We start from the raw sequence: 14898 nt of genomic DNA on the forward strand, positions 1-14898 counted from the left end.
GCTCCTTCCCTGTATCATGTCTGCCTGCATGCTGCCATGCTTCCTGCTGTGATGATAATGGACTAACCCTCTGGAATTGTTAACCAGCCCTAAAGAAATGTTTTTCTTTATAAATGTTGCCCTAATTTTTGTCTATTTTCCTAGCAAGAAAACCCCAATTAAAACAGAAATTTGTACCAGGATTGGCTATTATGTGATAGACCTGTCCATGCTTTTGTTTCTAGAAATGTGGATTTTGGAACTTTGTATTAGAAAAGAAGTTGAATGCTTTAAGTAGGACTTAATAGGCCTTCTTAGTAGAAATATGAAAGACCGTGCTTTTGAGTGTGGTTTGATCTGTGAAGACCTAGCTAAAGAGGTTTCAGAGAAGGTTAGTATCTGGCCTAGAAACTGTTCTTGTGACATTTTGGATAAGAACTTGGCTGCTTTTGCCCTTGTTCAAAATATTTGCCTAAAACTAAAGTAAATAGTTTTGGAATAATAGCACCAACAAAGGAAATCTTAAAAAAGCCTAATATATACTCTGATATGTGGTTACTTTTGCTAACATCGGCGAAGAATGTTTTGATGAAAAGGAGTAAAATGAACAAGCAAAAATATAAAACATTTGGTTCAAGGAGAAAAGGAGCACCAGATGCATTGGAGCCAAATACTGTGTTCAAAGAGATAAACAGATTAAGAAAAAGTATACAGGGAATGGTCACCTCAGGGTGGGTCCCTCACAGCTAAATTTCCATTTTTGGGAAAAGAATTAAAAAATAGCTTAGGTACAGGTATGGGGTTACACACCATGAATCCTGGCTCTCAGGAGACAGAGGAATGCAGATCTCTGAGTTCAAGATACAGAGAAAGTTTCAGGACAGCCAAGCTTAGGCAGTGAAAGAAACAATTGAAAACAGAAAGCCAGTGAAGGCATAATTGAAAGAGAGGGTCACTGTCAGCCCCAGCAAGCAGCAGAGTATGGCAGCTTCAGCCACATGATTCTTTCATGTGAAGGAGAAAAGAAAGGAGTTATGGGATCTCTATGTGAGTAAGGGAAAATGCTAATCCAGGTGTGTGACAAGGATGTCGTTGTATGAAGACCCAAGGAAGACATTGCATAGATCTATGAAGGTGAAGCCTGGAGGCCCTAAGGGTTAGTGATGCCAGAGCCATGGGATACCTGCCAAGGAAAGCTGATAACAGGGAGTGGAAACAGCCCAAGGGAAAGAAGTGTATTGCAATCAACAAAGCTGGAATGAGTTGGACATCAGACATGGAAATGCAGAATTTGGAGTTTGTCCAGCTGGTTTTGGTCTTGCTTTAATCCAGTCTTGCCTCACTATGCTTCCTTCCCTATGTCTTGGAAGTATGCAATGTGGTTTTTGATTTTGATTTTCTGAGGCATTACTATTAATAGATTCAATGAATCTCAGAGGAGACTTTGACCTTCAGACTTTTAAACTTTGTTGAGACTGTAACAGACTGTGGGGACTTTTGAACTTAGACTAAATGCATTATGTTATGGCTAAAAGTTTATAGTGGTCAAGGAGTCCATTGTGGTAATATGTCTGTTCTTTTGTGACTGGGTTACCACACTCAAGATGATATTCTCTAGATGCATCCATTTTCCTAGGAATTCCATAAATTCATTGTTTCTAATAGCTGAGTAGTGTAGATATAACACACTTTTTGTATCCATTCATCTACTGAAGGACATCTGGGTTCTTTCCAGCTTCTGGCTATTATAAATAGGGCTGCTATGAACATTGTGGTGCATATGTTCTTACTGTATGTTGGAGCATCTCTGGGGTATATGCTCAGAAGTGGAATAACTGGGTCTTCATGTAGGAAAATGTCCAATTTTCTGAGGAACCACCAGACTGATTTCCAGAGTGGTTTTACCATCTTACAACCCCACAAACAGAGGAGGAGTGTTCCTCTTTCTCTGCATCCTTCCCAGAATCTGTTGTCATTTGAGTTTTTAAACTCAGCCATTCTGACAGGTGTGAGGAGAAATCTCAGGGTTGATTTGATTTGTATTTCCCTAATGACTAGTGATGTTGGGCACTTCCTTAGATGCTTCTCAGCCATTCGATGTTCCTCAATTGAGAATTTTTTCTTTAGCTCTATACCCCATTTTTAATAGGATTGTTTGATTCTCTGGAGTCTAACTTCTTGAGTTTTTGTTTATATTGGATATTAGATCTCTATCAGATATGGTGTTGGTAAAGATCTTTTCCAATTTTGTTGGCTGGCTTAACAGTCTCCTTAACCTTACAGAAACTTTGCAATCTTATTAAGTCCCATTAACGATCTTTGGTGTTAGAGCATAAGCCAAAGCCATTGGCGTTCTGTTCAGGAAACTTTCCCCTGTGCCTATGTGTTTTAAGGTTTTCCTTATTTTCTCTTCTAATAGTTTCAGTGTATCTGGTTTAATGTGGAGATCTTTGATCCACTTGCACTTGAGCTATTTTCATTCTTCTGCATGCTGAGTGCTAGTTGGACCAAAACCATTTGTTGAAGAGGCTCTCCTTTTTCCATTGAATGTTTTCAGCTCCTTTGTTAAAAATCAAGTGACCATATGTATGAGAGCTCATCTGGATCTTCTATTCTGTTCCATTGATCAACCTGCCTATCTCTGTACCAGTACCATGCGGTTTTTAACACAGTTGCCTTGTGTTTTAGCTCGAGGTTAGGGATGATGATTCCTGCAGAAATTTTCTTGTTGTTGAGGATGGTTTTTTATATTTTAGAATTTTTAGTTATTCCAGATGAAATTTCACATTGCTCTTTCCAACTCAGTGAAGAACTGGGTTGGAATTTTGATGGGGATTACATTGAATCTGTAGACAAAGCACTGGCTTTAATAAATATAGTTATTCATAAATCTTGACTATGATATGTAATTAATGCTGTTATTCACTATGAAAATGATATCCTGTATTTCATGGAAAGTAATTATGTAGGTACTATTTATTTTACATTCTTTAAAGTAACAGAATAATTGTATTTTAGAAAATCTTTTAAATGATTTTCAAAAAACTAAATCAGTAACATTTCTCAGAATAGATGTAGAGAACTTGAAATGAAAGTTGAGTCCATTAAAATATAGGCACCAATTTCTCAGTCAGAATAAGAAAATAGAGAATAATATTATTCTATATGTCAATATGGCCACAAGGATCTAGGTCAGCATTCTCTAGTTATATCTCGATTTTTCTCTTTCTCTCTGTCCCCTTTTCTGTTTTCTTACCTTTCCCCTCCTCTTCACTATCTAATCATGTATTACCTTAACATCAATCTACACATCTTTCCAATTTTTAATCCATATTGTTCTAGTAAATTATGCTTACCTCTTTTCTGTATGTATCATATCATATCATATCATATCATATCATATCATATCATATCATATCATGTCATATCAAATAGACAGTATAGCTTACTTGTCTATAGTTTGGAAGCCAACTTTAAAGAAGAGATAGAGGGAGAATCCAATTAGAATACACATGCAGACTCAAAAGTATGAAGTTAACTCAGGGTTCTCACATGGAAGAGGGAGAGCCTCACCTTTACATGTATTTCTTTATATTACTCTCTCTCTTAATAAGAGAAATTAATTCAATAGCAAATGATCAATTTCTGCATCTCAATCACTTTAAGAAAGAAACATTGTAATATCTTTTCAAATTGATGAGTAGATATAAGCTTGGAAATTTTTATTAGCATGACAACATTAAGATCATTAGAGTATAGATACACATTATATATAATGTATATGTAAACATGTGTGTATATTGTGTGTAAGTTTGTGTATGAGTATGTATGAATACATAAACACAAGGAGAAGGGAGAAAATTTAGTTTGTAGAATGAGTTGCACAATATGTGTAAAATTTTAAAAATTCAGTATGCAAGTCAATCACTTAGCCTAATATTATTAATTTACCCAAATGGTTTCAAAGTAGTTCAAAAAGAAGGAAGGCCATAATGTGGATGCCTCATTCCTTCTTAGAAGGAAGAATAAAGCACTCATAGGAGGAAATACAAGAAAAAATAGAAGAGCAGGGATTGAAGAAAAGATTATTGAGAGACTGCCTCACCTGGGGATCCTCCCCATATGCAGCCATCAAACCCAAGTACTAATGCTGATGCAAAGAAGTGCTTACTTGAAGGAGCCAGATATGGATGCCTTCTTAGAGCATTTGCTAAATTCATACAGATATAGTCGAGGATGCTTGAAACTAACCATTGGACCTAACACGGGGTCCCCAATGAAGGAGCTAGAGAAAGGACTGAAGAAGCTGAAAGTGTCTACAACCTCATATAAAGAACAAAATTATCAACCAACTAAAATGTACCGAACTCCCAGGGACTAAAACACCAACCGTTGAGCATGCATGGAGAGTCCCATGGCTCCAGTTGCATATGTAGCAGAAGATAGCATTTTCTGGCATCAATGCGAGAAGAGGCTTTGTTCCAGTGAAGGCACAATTATCCAGTGTAGGAGAATTTTCAAGGTGCTGAAGTGGAGAGAGCTGTTGGGAGAGGGAACACTTTCATTGAAACAAGGGAAGGGGTATAGAAGTAGGGAAAAAGGGAATAACATTTGGAATGTAAATGTAGATAATATCTAATAAAAATTTAAAAAATATTAGGCAGTCAAAGGAACTACACTATACTGAAAATCATGCACAAAGTCTAACACAGAAATGAAAAATCATTAAATTTGAAAAATGAGTGGGCCCGGCTAGAGACATATCTCATGGGTGAGTACCAATCCATGACATTATTATTGATACTGTGTTATGCTCTTAGTAAGGACCCTAGCACATCCTATCAATGAGCTGACCAAAGCAGATGCAGAGACCCATGGCCAAACATTGGAAGGAGCTTGGGGACTTTAATGGAAGAGTTGGGAGAAGGATTGGAGCCCCCACAATGGAAAGGAACTCCATAGGAGGACCAACAGAGTCAATTAACCTGGACCTTTGGGGGCTCTCAGAGACTGAAACACCAACCAAAGACCCATACATGAATGGGAATCTAATCCTGCCCCATACATTTGATAGAAGTCATTTAATCCAAAAATGGAAAGCACCTATATTATAGTCAAATCTGAGATCTAACTTTCAGTAAAAAGAAGACTGTCTCATCCTTAGGATCAGAGCTATCCCCACTTACGCTTTATACTGTACTAGAGAATTTAACCGAAGCCACTTAATTAAACAAATCTAAAAATCATACAGAAAATGAACATTTAAAACTTTTTTTTTACAAATTTATTTTTTAAAGAAATATATGTACAGATTCTGAACGGAATTTTGGCATAACAATTTATGAATATATTTTTTTCAGTACTTAAATATTTTACAGGTTTGATAGCAGGCATTGAAATGTTACTATTTACCATAAGTATAAAGTACATGTAGAACATAATTTAACATGGAAACAGTCAGAGTTTTCTTGGTGTGTTTAGATTAAGCATAATAATTTTTGAGTACCAAAAATTGCCACAAGGCAATATTCTTAGCTCTTGGATTTTTAATGATTTAAGGTTCAGGTGTACCATACTCTGAGACTGTGCTATACACTTATTATTTTTCTAAGGAGGTCTGAGGCTTTAATTTTTAGACTTTGTTTTCTAGAGCTTCATATGGCCTGTGAGTTGTTTCTGGGGTGTTCAGGGCTTTCTGGGGTTAATATCCCATTATCAGTGACTGCATATTATGTCTGTTCTTTTGTGACTGGGTTATCTCACTCAGGATGATATGCTCTAGATGCAGCCATTTTCCCAGGAATTTCACAAAGTCATTGTTTTAATATCTAAGAAGTATTCTAAGGAAGTGCTCAACATCCTTAGCCATCAAGAAAATGCAAATCAAACAACCCTGAGATTCCAATTCACATCAGTCAGATTGGCCAAGATCCAAAACTCAGATGACAACAGATGCTGGCAAGGATGTGGAGAAAGAGGAACACTTCTCCACTGTTGATGGGGTTGTAAACTGATACAACCACTCTGTAAATCAGTCTGGCGGTTCCTCAGAAAAATGGACATAGTACTACCTGAAGACCCAGTTATTCCACTTCTAGGTATTTACCCAAGAGATGCTCCAACATACAACAAAGATACATGCACCACAACATTCATTGCAGCTCTATTTATAACAGCCAGAAGCTGGAAAGAACACAGATGTTCTTCAGTAGATGAATGGATACAAAAATTGTGGTACATTTACACAATGGAGTACTATGCAGCTATCAGAAACAATGACTTAACAAAATTATTAAGAAAATGGATGCATCTAGAAAATATCATCCTGAGTGAGATAACCCAGTCACAAAAGAACAGACATAACATGCAGTCACTGATAATGGGATACTAACCCCAGAAAGCACTGAACACTCCAGAAACAACTCACAGACTGTGTGAAGTTCAAGGAATAAAAAAAAGAATATATTTTAATTGAAATAGAACTGTATCATATCCCCCTTTCCTCCCTATAGCCCCTCCCAGTTTCTCTCCTACCCCCTCAAATTAATAACCTTTTTTCCTATATTATTGTTACATACATACATATGTGTATGTATATGTACCCACAAATACTTAATTACAACCTTAAAAAACTCTATTTGTATGCTTTTATGCAAAAATGCTGAAAATTTGTACATTTATTGTTTTTTAAAATAAAGTTTTTCAATAAAAAAAGTACTCCAATGTGTAAATATACCACAATTTTTGTATCCATTCATCTACTGAAGGACAACTAGATTCTTTCCAGCTTCTGGCTATTATAAATAGAACTGCTATGAACATTGTGGTGCATGTATCTTTATTGTATATTAGAGAATCTCTAGGGTGTATGCCCAAGAGTGGAATAACTGGGTCTTCAGGTAGTACTATGTCCAATTTTCTGAGAAACCACCAGACTGATTTCCAGAGTGATTGTACGATCTTACAACCCCATAAACAGTGGAGGAGTGTTACTCTTTCACTGCATCCTCGTCAGCATCTGCTGTTATCTGAGTTTTTGATCTTAGCCATTCTGACTAGTATGAGGTGGAATCTCAGGGTTGTTTTGATTTGTATTTCTCTGATGACTATGGGGGTGGAACACATCTTTAGATACTTCACACCAGTTCGATATTCTTCAATTGAGAATTTTTTGTATAGTTCTGAACCTTGGTTTTTAATAGGATTGATTGATTCTCTGGTATCTAACTTCTTGAGTTCTTTGTATATATTGGATATTAGACCTGTTCCAGATGTGGGGTTGGTAAAGATCTTTCCCAATCTATTGGCTGCCATTTTGTTTTCTTGACAGTATCATTAGCCTTACTAAAACCTTGTAATCTCACAAAGTCCCAGTTCTCTATCCTTGGTCTTAAAGCACAAGCCATTGGTGTTATGTTCAGGAAAATTTACCCTGTACCTATGTGTTCTAAGGTTTTCCCTATGTTCTCTTGTAATAGTTTCAGTGTACCTGGTTTAATGTGAAAATTTTTGATCCACTTGCACTTAAGTTTTGTACAATGAGTTAAGTATCTATTTTCATTCTTTTGCATGATGACTGCAGGTTGAGCCAACACCATTTGTTAAAGAGGCTCTCTTTTTTACATTGAATGTTTTCTGCTCATTTGCCAAAGATCAAGTGACCATACATGTGAGGGTTCATTTCTGGATCTTCTGTTCCACTGTTCAGCCTGCCTATCTCTGGGCCAGTACCATGCAGTTTTTAACACAATTGCCTTCTAATATAGCTTGAGGTAAGGTATGGTTATTACTGCAGATGTTTTCTTGTTATTGAGGATGGATTTCTATATTCTAGGTTTTTTTGTTATTCCACATGAATTTGCAAATTTCTCTTTCCAACTTGATAAAGAATTGTGTTGGATTTTTGATGGGGATTACATTGAATCTGTAGATTGCTTTTTGTTATGATGGCAATTTTTACAATGTTGAACCTTCCAATCCATGAGTATGGGAGATCTTTCCATCTTCTGAGATCTTCTTCAATTCCTCTTTTCAGAGATTTGAAGTTCTGGTCATACAGGTCCTTCACTTGCTTAGTTAAAGTCACACTAATGTATTTCATATTGTTTGTGACTATTGTGAAGGGTATCTTTTCCCTAATTTCTTTTTCCAAATGTTTGTCCTTTGAGTAGAAGAAGGCTACTGATTTTCTTGAGTTAATTTTATATGCAGACACTTTGCTTATGTTGTTTATCAGCTGTAGAAGTTCTCTGGTGGAATTTTTGGTGTCACTTACGTATACTATCATGTAGTATGCAAATAGTGATATTTATACTTCTTTCTTTGTAATTTGTATTCCTTTTATTTCTCATTGCTGTCTAATTGTACTGGTCATGACTTCCTGTACTATGTTGAATAGGTAGGGGGAGAGTGGGCAGCCTTGCGTAGTCCCTGATTTTAGTGTGATTGCTTCAAGTTTATCACCATTAAGTTTGAGGTTGGCTATTGCTTTCCTGTATATTGCTTTTATTATGTTTATGTATGGACCTCAGATTCCTGTTCTTCTTAAGACTTTTAACATGAAGGGGTGTTGAATATTGTCAAATGCTTACTCAGCATTTAGTCAGATTTACATGTGGATTTTTTCTTTGACTTTGTTGATATGGTGTATTATGTTGATGAATTTCTGTATATTAAACCATCTCTGCATGCCAGGGATGAAGCCTACTTGTTCATGGTGAATGATCATTTTGATGTGTTCTTGGGTTCAATTTACATGGGTTTTGTTGAGTATTTTTGCATCAATATTCACAAGTGAGATTGGTCTGAAGCTTCTTTTCCTTGTAGGGTCTTTCTGTTGTTTAGGAATGAGGGTTATTGTAACTTCAAAAAATTAGTTGGGTAGTTTTCCATCTGACTCTATTTTGTGGAATAGTTTAAAGAGTATTGTTATTAGGTTATCAATAAATTTCTGATAGGAGGGACACAGGCCTGATTAGACTGCATAGCAAGTAGCCAGGGAGCAGAGAGGTCTGTGCTGAGGGCTTGGAATGTTTGCCTCCCTGATTCTTTCAGGGGAGCAGGAATCCTGCTCTAGGGTCTCGGTTTCCACCCAGTGGGCCAGTGCATGCAGAACAGGCGCTCAGGCCATCTGCCACCAGGAGCAACAGAGATCCCTGGACACAGGCCTGGTGAGACTGGGTTGTAAGTTGCCTGGGTGCAGGGAAGTCTGGGTCAAGCTCCCGGAAAGTACCCACCAGTAGTGGTTCAAGGGAGCAGAAACTCTGCTTTAGGATCTTGTTTTACAAACAGAGGTCCTATGCTTGCCAAACAAGTGCTCAGGGCATCTGCCACCAGGAAGAGCAGAGATCCAGGGACATAGGCCAGGTATACAGGAGAGATAAGAACAAATCAAAGACAACAAGATGCCAAGAGGAAAGCAAAAGAACATACCCCAGGGAAACCAAGACAACCTGCCAACACCAGAACCCAGCTCTCCCATCACCGCAAACAGCAGAATGCCAAACACTTCAGAAAAAGAAGACTCAGACCCAAAATCATACCTCAAGATGATGATAGAAATCCACAAACAAGAATGGGAGGAGAATAAAAAAGAAATAGAAGCTTTTAAAGAGGAAAAAAGAAAAACACTCAAAGATATTAAAGAACTAGAGGAAAACAGAGCTAAAGAGATGAAGGAATTGCAGAAGGAATTGAAAATGTAAATGGAAACAATAAAGAAAACATTAAAAGAGACAAGGTTAGAGGTAGAAACCTAAAAAAGAAATCAGGAGTCACAGGTGTAAGCATCTCGAACAGACTACAAGAGATGAAAGAGAGAATCTCTGGGTCTGAAGGCAACATTGAAAATATAGACAAAGCAGTCAGAGAAGATGGAAAAGCCAAAAAGCTCCTAACCCAAAATGTTCAGGAGATCCAGGACACAATGAAAACCAAACCTAAGGATAATAGGAACAGAAGAGGGTGAAGAATATCAACTAAGAGGCACAGTAATTATTTTCAACAAAATCGTAGAAGAAAACAACCCTACCCTTAAGCATGAGATGACCATGAGCATAAAAGAAGCCTACAGAACTCCAAATAGAGTGTACTAGAAAAGAAATTCCTCCAGACAAATAATAGTAAAAATGCCAAGTGCCCAAAGAAAAAATACTAAAAGCAGTAAGGAAAAAATGTCATGTAACATATAAAGACAGATCAATCAGCTGTAAAGTTCTCTGGTGGAATTTTTGGAGTCACTTACATACACTATCATGTAATCTGCAAATAGTGATATTTTTACTTCTTCCTTTCTGATTTGTATCATTTGATTTCCTTTTGCTCTCTAATTGCTCTGGCCAGGACTTCCAATACTATCTTGAATTGGTATTGGGAGAGTGGGCAGCCTTGTGCCGGATTTTAGTGGGATTGCTTCAAGTTTCTCACCGTTAAGTTTGATGTTGACTATTGGTTTGCTGTATATTTCTTTTATTATGTTTAGGTATAAGACTTGGATTCCTGTTTTTTCCAAGACTTTTAATATGAAGGAGTGTTGAATTTTGTTAAATGCTTTCTCAGCATCTAGTGAGATGACCATATGGTTTTTTTCTTTGAGTTTGTTTATATGGTGGATTACATCAATGGATTTCCTTATATTAAACCATCCCTGCATCCCAGAGATTAAGCCTACTTAATCATGGTGAATGATTGTTTTGGTGTGTTCTTGGATTCGATTTGCAAGAATTTTGTTGCGTATTTTTACATCAGTGTTCATAAGGGAGATTGTTCTGAAGTTGCTTTCCTTGTAGAATCTTTATGTGGTTTAGGAATGAGGGTAATTGTGGCCTAGAAAAATAATTTGAGTAGTGTTCCATTTGGCTCTATTTTGTGGAGTTTGGAGAGTATTGGTATCAGGTGGTCAATAAATGTCTGATAGAATTCTGTACTGAACTCATGTGGTCCTGGGCTTTTTTTTTTTTTTTTTTTTGGTTGGGAGGCTTTTGATGACTGCTTCTATCTCTTTAGGTGTTATTGTATTACTTAGATAGTTTACCTGGTTCTGGTTTGACATTATTATCTGGTATCTGCATAGGAATTCATCCATTTCCTCAAGATTTTCCAGCTTTGTTGAGTATAGGCTATTTTTAGTAGAATTTAATGATTTTTTGACTTTCCTCAGTTTCGGTAGTTATGTCTCCACTTTCCTTTTTGATTTTGTTAATTTGGATACTCTGTTCTTTGCTCTCTCATTATTCTGGCTAAGTTTATCAATCTTGTTCTTTTTCTTAGAGAACCAGCTCTTGGTTTTGTTGATTCTTTGAATGGTTCTTTTTGTTTCTATTTGGTCAATTTCTGCTCTGAGTTTGATTATTTCTTGCTGTCTACTCCTCTTGGGTGTATCTGCTGTGTTTTGTTCTAGAGCTTTCAACTGTGCTGTCAAATTGCTAGTGTATGCTCTCTCCAGTTCCTTTTTATAGGCTCTCTGAGCTACGAGTTTTTCCTCTTAGCGCTGCTTTCATTGAATCCTGTAGGTTTGGGTATGTTGTGCTTTAATTTTCATTAAATTCTAGAAAGCCCTTCTTTATTTCTTCTTTGACCATGCTATTTTTTAGTAGAGCATTGGTTAGCTTCCATGTGTATATGGACTTTTTGTTGTCTTTGTTGTTACTAAAGACCAACCTTAGTTTATAGTGATCTAATAGGAAGCATGGGAGTATTTCAATCACCTTATATCTACTGAGGCTTCTTTTGTGATTGACTATATGGTCTGTTTTGGAGAAGGTGCCATAAGGTGCTGAGAAGATGTATTCTTTTGTTTTAGGCTGATTTATCCTGTAGATGTATATTAATTTCAATAGGTTTATAACCTCTGATAGTTTCACTGCATCCTTGTCCAGATTCTGCTTCCCGGATCTGTCCATTGATGACAGTGGGGTGTCAAAGTCTCCTACTATTATTGTGTGGTGCAATATATTTTTGAGCTTTAGTAGTATTTCTTTATGAATATAGGTGCTCTTGTATTTGGAACATATATTTTAAGGATTGAGAGTTTCTCCTGATAAATTTTCTCTGTGATGAGTAAAAAGTGTCCTTACTTATCATTTTTGATAACTTTTGGTTAAAAATCTACTTTATTCAATATTAGCATGACTATTCCAGCTTGTTTCTTAGTGCTGATTGCTTGAAAGCTTTTTTTCCCAGCCTTTTACTCTGAGATAGTATCTGTCTTTGTCTCTGAGATGAGTTTCCTGTATGCAGCAAAATGCTGGATTCTGTTTATGTATCCAGTCTGATAGCCTATGTCTCTTTATTGGGGAATTGAGTCCTTTTATGTTAACAGATATTAAGGAACAGTGGTTGTTGTTTCCTGGTATTTCATGTTTTTTTTTTTTTTTTCTTTTCTAGGATGTAATTTCCCTCCTTGTGTTGGGTTTCCCATCTATTATCCTTTGTAGGCCTGAATTTGTGGTCAGATATTGTGTAAATATACTTTTCTCATGGACTATCTTGGTCTCTCCATCTATGGTGATTGAGAGTTTTGCTGGGTATAGCAGTCTGGGCTGACATTGTGTTCTCTTAGGGTCTGCATGATTTCTGTACTGAATCTTCTAGTTTTCATAGTCTCTGTTGACAAAGCGGGTGTAATTCTGATTAGTCTGCCTTAATATATTACATGACCTTTTAGTCTTACTGCTTTTAGTATTCTTTCTTTGTTTTGAATGCTTGGCATTTTGATTATTAAATGTTGTGAGGAATTTCTTTTCTGGTCCAGTCCATTTGGAGTTCTGTAGGCCTCTTTTATGCTCGTGGTCATCTCATTCTTAAGGGTAGGGAAGTTTTCTGCTATGATTTTGTTGATCATATTTACTGTGCATCTTAGTTGATATTCTTCACTCTCTTTAATTCTATTATCCGTATATTTTGTATTCTCATTGTGTCCTGGATCTCCTGGACATTTTGGGTTAGGAATTTTTTAGTTTTTGCATCTTCTCTAAATGTTTGGTTTATGGTTTCAATGTTGTCTTTGGCCCCTGAGATTCTGTCTTCCATTTCTTGTAGTCTGTTGGAGATGCTTGCATCTGTGACTCCTGATTTCTTTTTTAAGTTTTCCACCTTCAGAATTGTTGCTTTTTGTGTTTTCTTTATTATTTCTTTTTCCATTTACAATTCCTTTATGTCTTTGTTTGTGTTTTCCTGTAGTTCTTTGATTTCTTTAAGTGTTTTTCATTTTCCCCTTTAAAACCTTCCATCTGTTTATGGTTTTCCTCCAGTACTTGTTTAAAGGTAGTTATTCATGCTGTTCTCAAAGATATCCATCATCATCTTGAGGTATGATTTCAGTTCTGAGTCTTCTTATTCTGGAGTGTTTGGCAATCCAGTGCTTGCTGCTGTGGGAGAGCTGGGTTCTGATGTTGCTGGGATGTCTTACTTTCCATTGCTTAAGTTCTTTTGTTTTCCTCTTGCCATCTTGTTGTCTGTGATTATATGTGGTCTTGTTGTCAGTGATTGGTACCCTTTTCTCCTGTGGTCCTTCCTTATCTTTTTTGATAACTTTTGGTTTAAATTCTACTTTAGGTTTCAAGAAGAAAACGACATCTGAGTGTTTGACTTTTAGTGGTCTATCAGTGAGTTCTGGAAGCAGTGTCTCAGGTCTGTATTTTTTGGCTCAGATGTGGAAGCTCTTGTGAGGCTGTTCTGGTAACTCAGCCCTGTGCCCACAGGTCCTGAGTACTACTGGCAGGGACTTGGCTCTTTTGCTAGGTCACAATGGACACAATTTTCTCTATGGCAAGGCACATTCTGCTCTCTCAGGACTCCTGTTGTGCTTTCCCTGGGCCTATGTGTCAGACTCCACTCTTGTCCAGGAGTAAGAGGTGCTATAGTGTTGAACTTCAATCATTGCCTTTCCTGGAAAAACCCAGGCTCCCATTGACAAGGGCCTGTGCCTTACTGTGGGCCTGTGTGTCTAGACTTTAAGCTAGGGCTTTTGGGCGATTCCTGAGTCCCTATGCCAGAGTTCCGACTCCAGTGAACTGGAAGGCCATGTTTTCCATGTGCTCCCCTTAGCCCTCTCTGCGCTTTGGTTACTCACAAGGCAGCATCACTAGGCCTGTGTTTCTGCATCTCCTCTGTTTAAGGTGCCAAGGCGCCTAAGCATTTGGTCTGCACCCAAGGTCTCTTCTCTGCTGAATCAGAGAGTCACATTTTCCACATGCTCCGCCTAGCCCTCTCTGTGCTTTGGTTACTCACAGCACAGTCAGATTGTCTTCATATATGTAAAGGAACTTTCTACCTTATAAGAATTTTATATGACCCCCCTCAAATGTACCTTAGTTTTACCTGTGCTTCTCTGTGTTCCTTCTATTACCCCTCTCTCTGTGCCACCCCATTTGATCCTCCTTCTCATCTTCTTTCCCCACTTCCACATTTGTTCATAAATATCTTATTCTATGTCTTCTTTCTAGGGTGATTCCCCTACTTTCCAATCCCTTAGTGTACACCTAACATGTAATCATAGAAATTATAGATTTCTTATACATAACACCTATCCTACACAAAGAAGTAAATATATATTATATTTGCCTTTCTGGGTCTTCTTAGCTTCACTCAGGGTGACCTTTCTAGCTCCACCAATTATCTTCACATTTCAAGATTTCATTTCTTATACAGTTTAGTAATATTGCATTGTTTAAACATGCCACATTTTCTTTATCTATCCACCTATAATGATATATCTATGTTGTTTCTAATTTATAACTATTATGACTAAAGCAATATTGAATATGGTTCAGAGAATTCCTTTGGATTAGGATGAAGTAACTGCTGGATATACCCTCAAGAATAGTTTAGCTATATCCTGAGGTACATTTATCCCAGTTCTTCAAGGAACCACTGCACAAGTTTGCAATTCTAACAGCAACAGATGACTGTTTTTACTCC

The sequence above is a fragment of the Micromys minutus genome, assembly GCF_963924665.1.
Source record: "Micromys minutus genome assembly, chromosome: 1".
Lineage (NCBI taxonomy): Eukaryota > Metazoa > Chordata > Mammalia > Rodentia > Muridae > Micromys > Micromys minutus.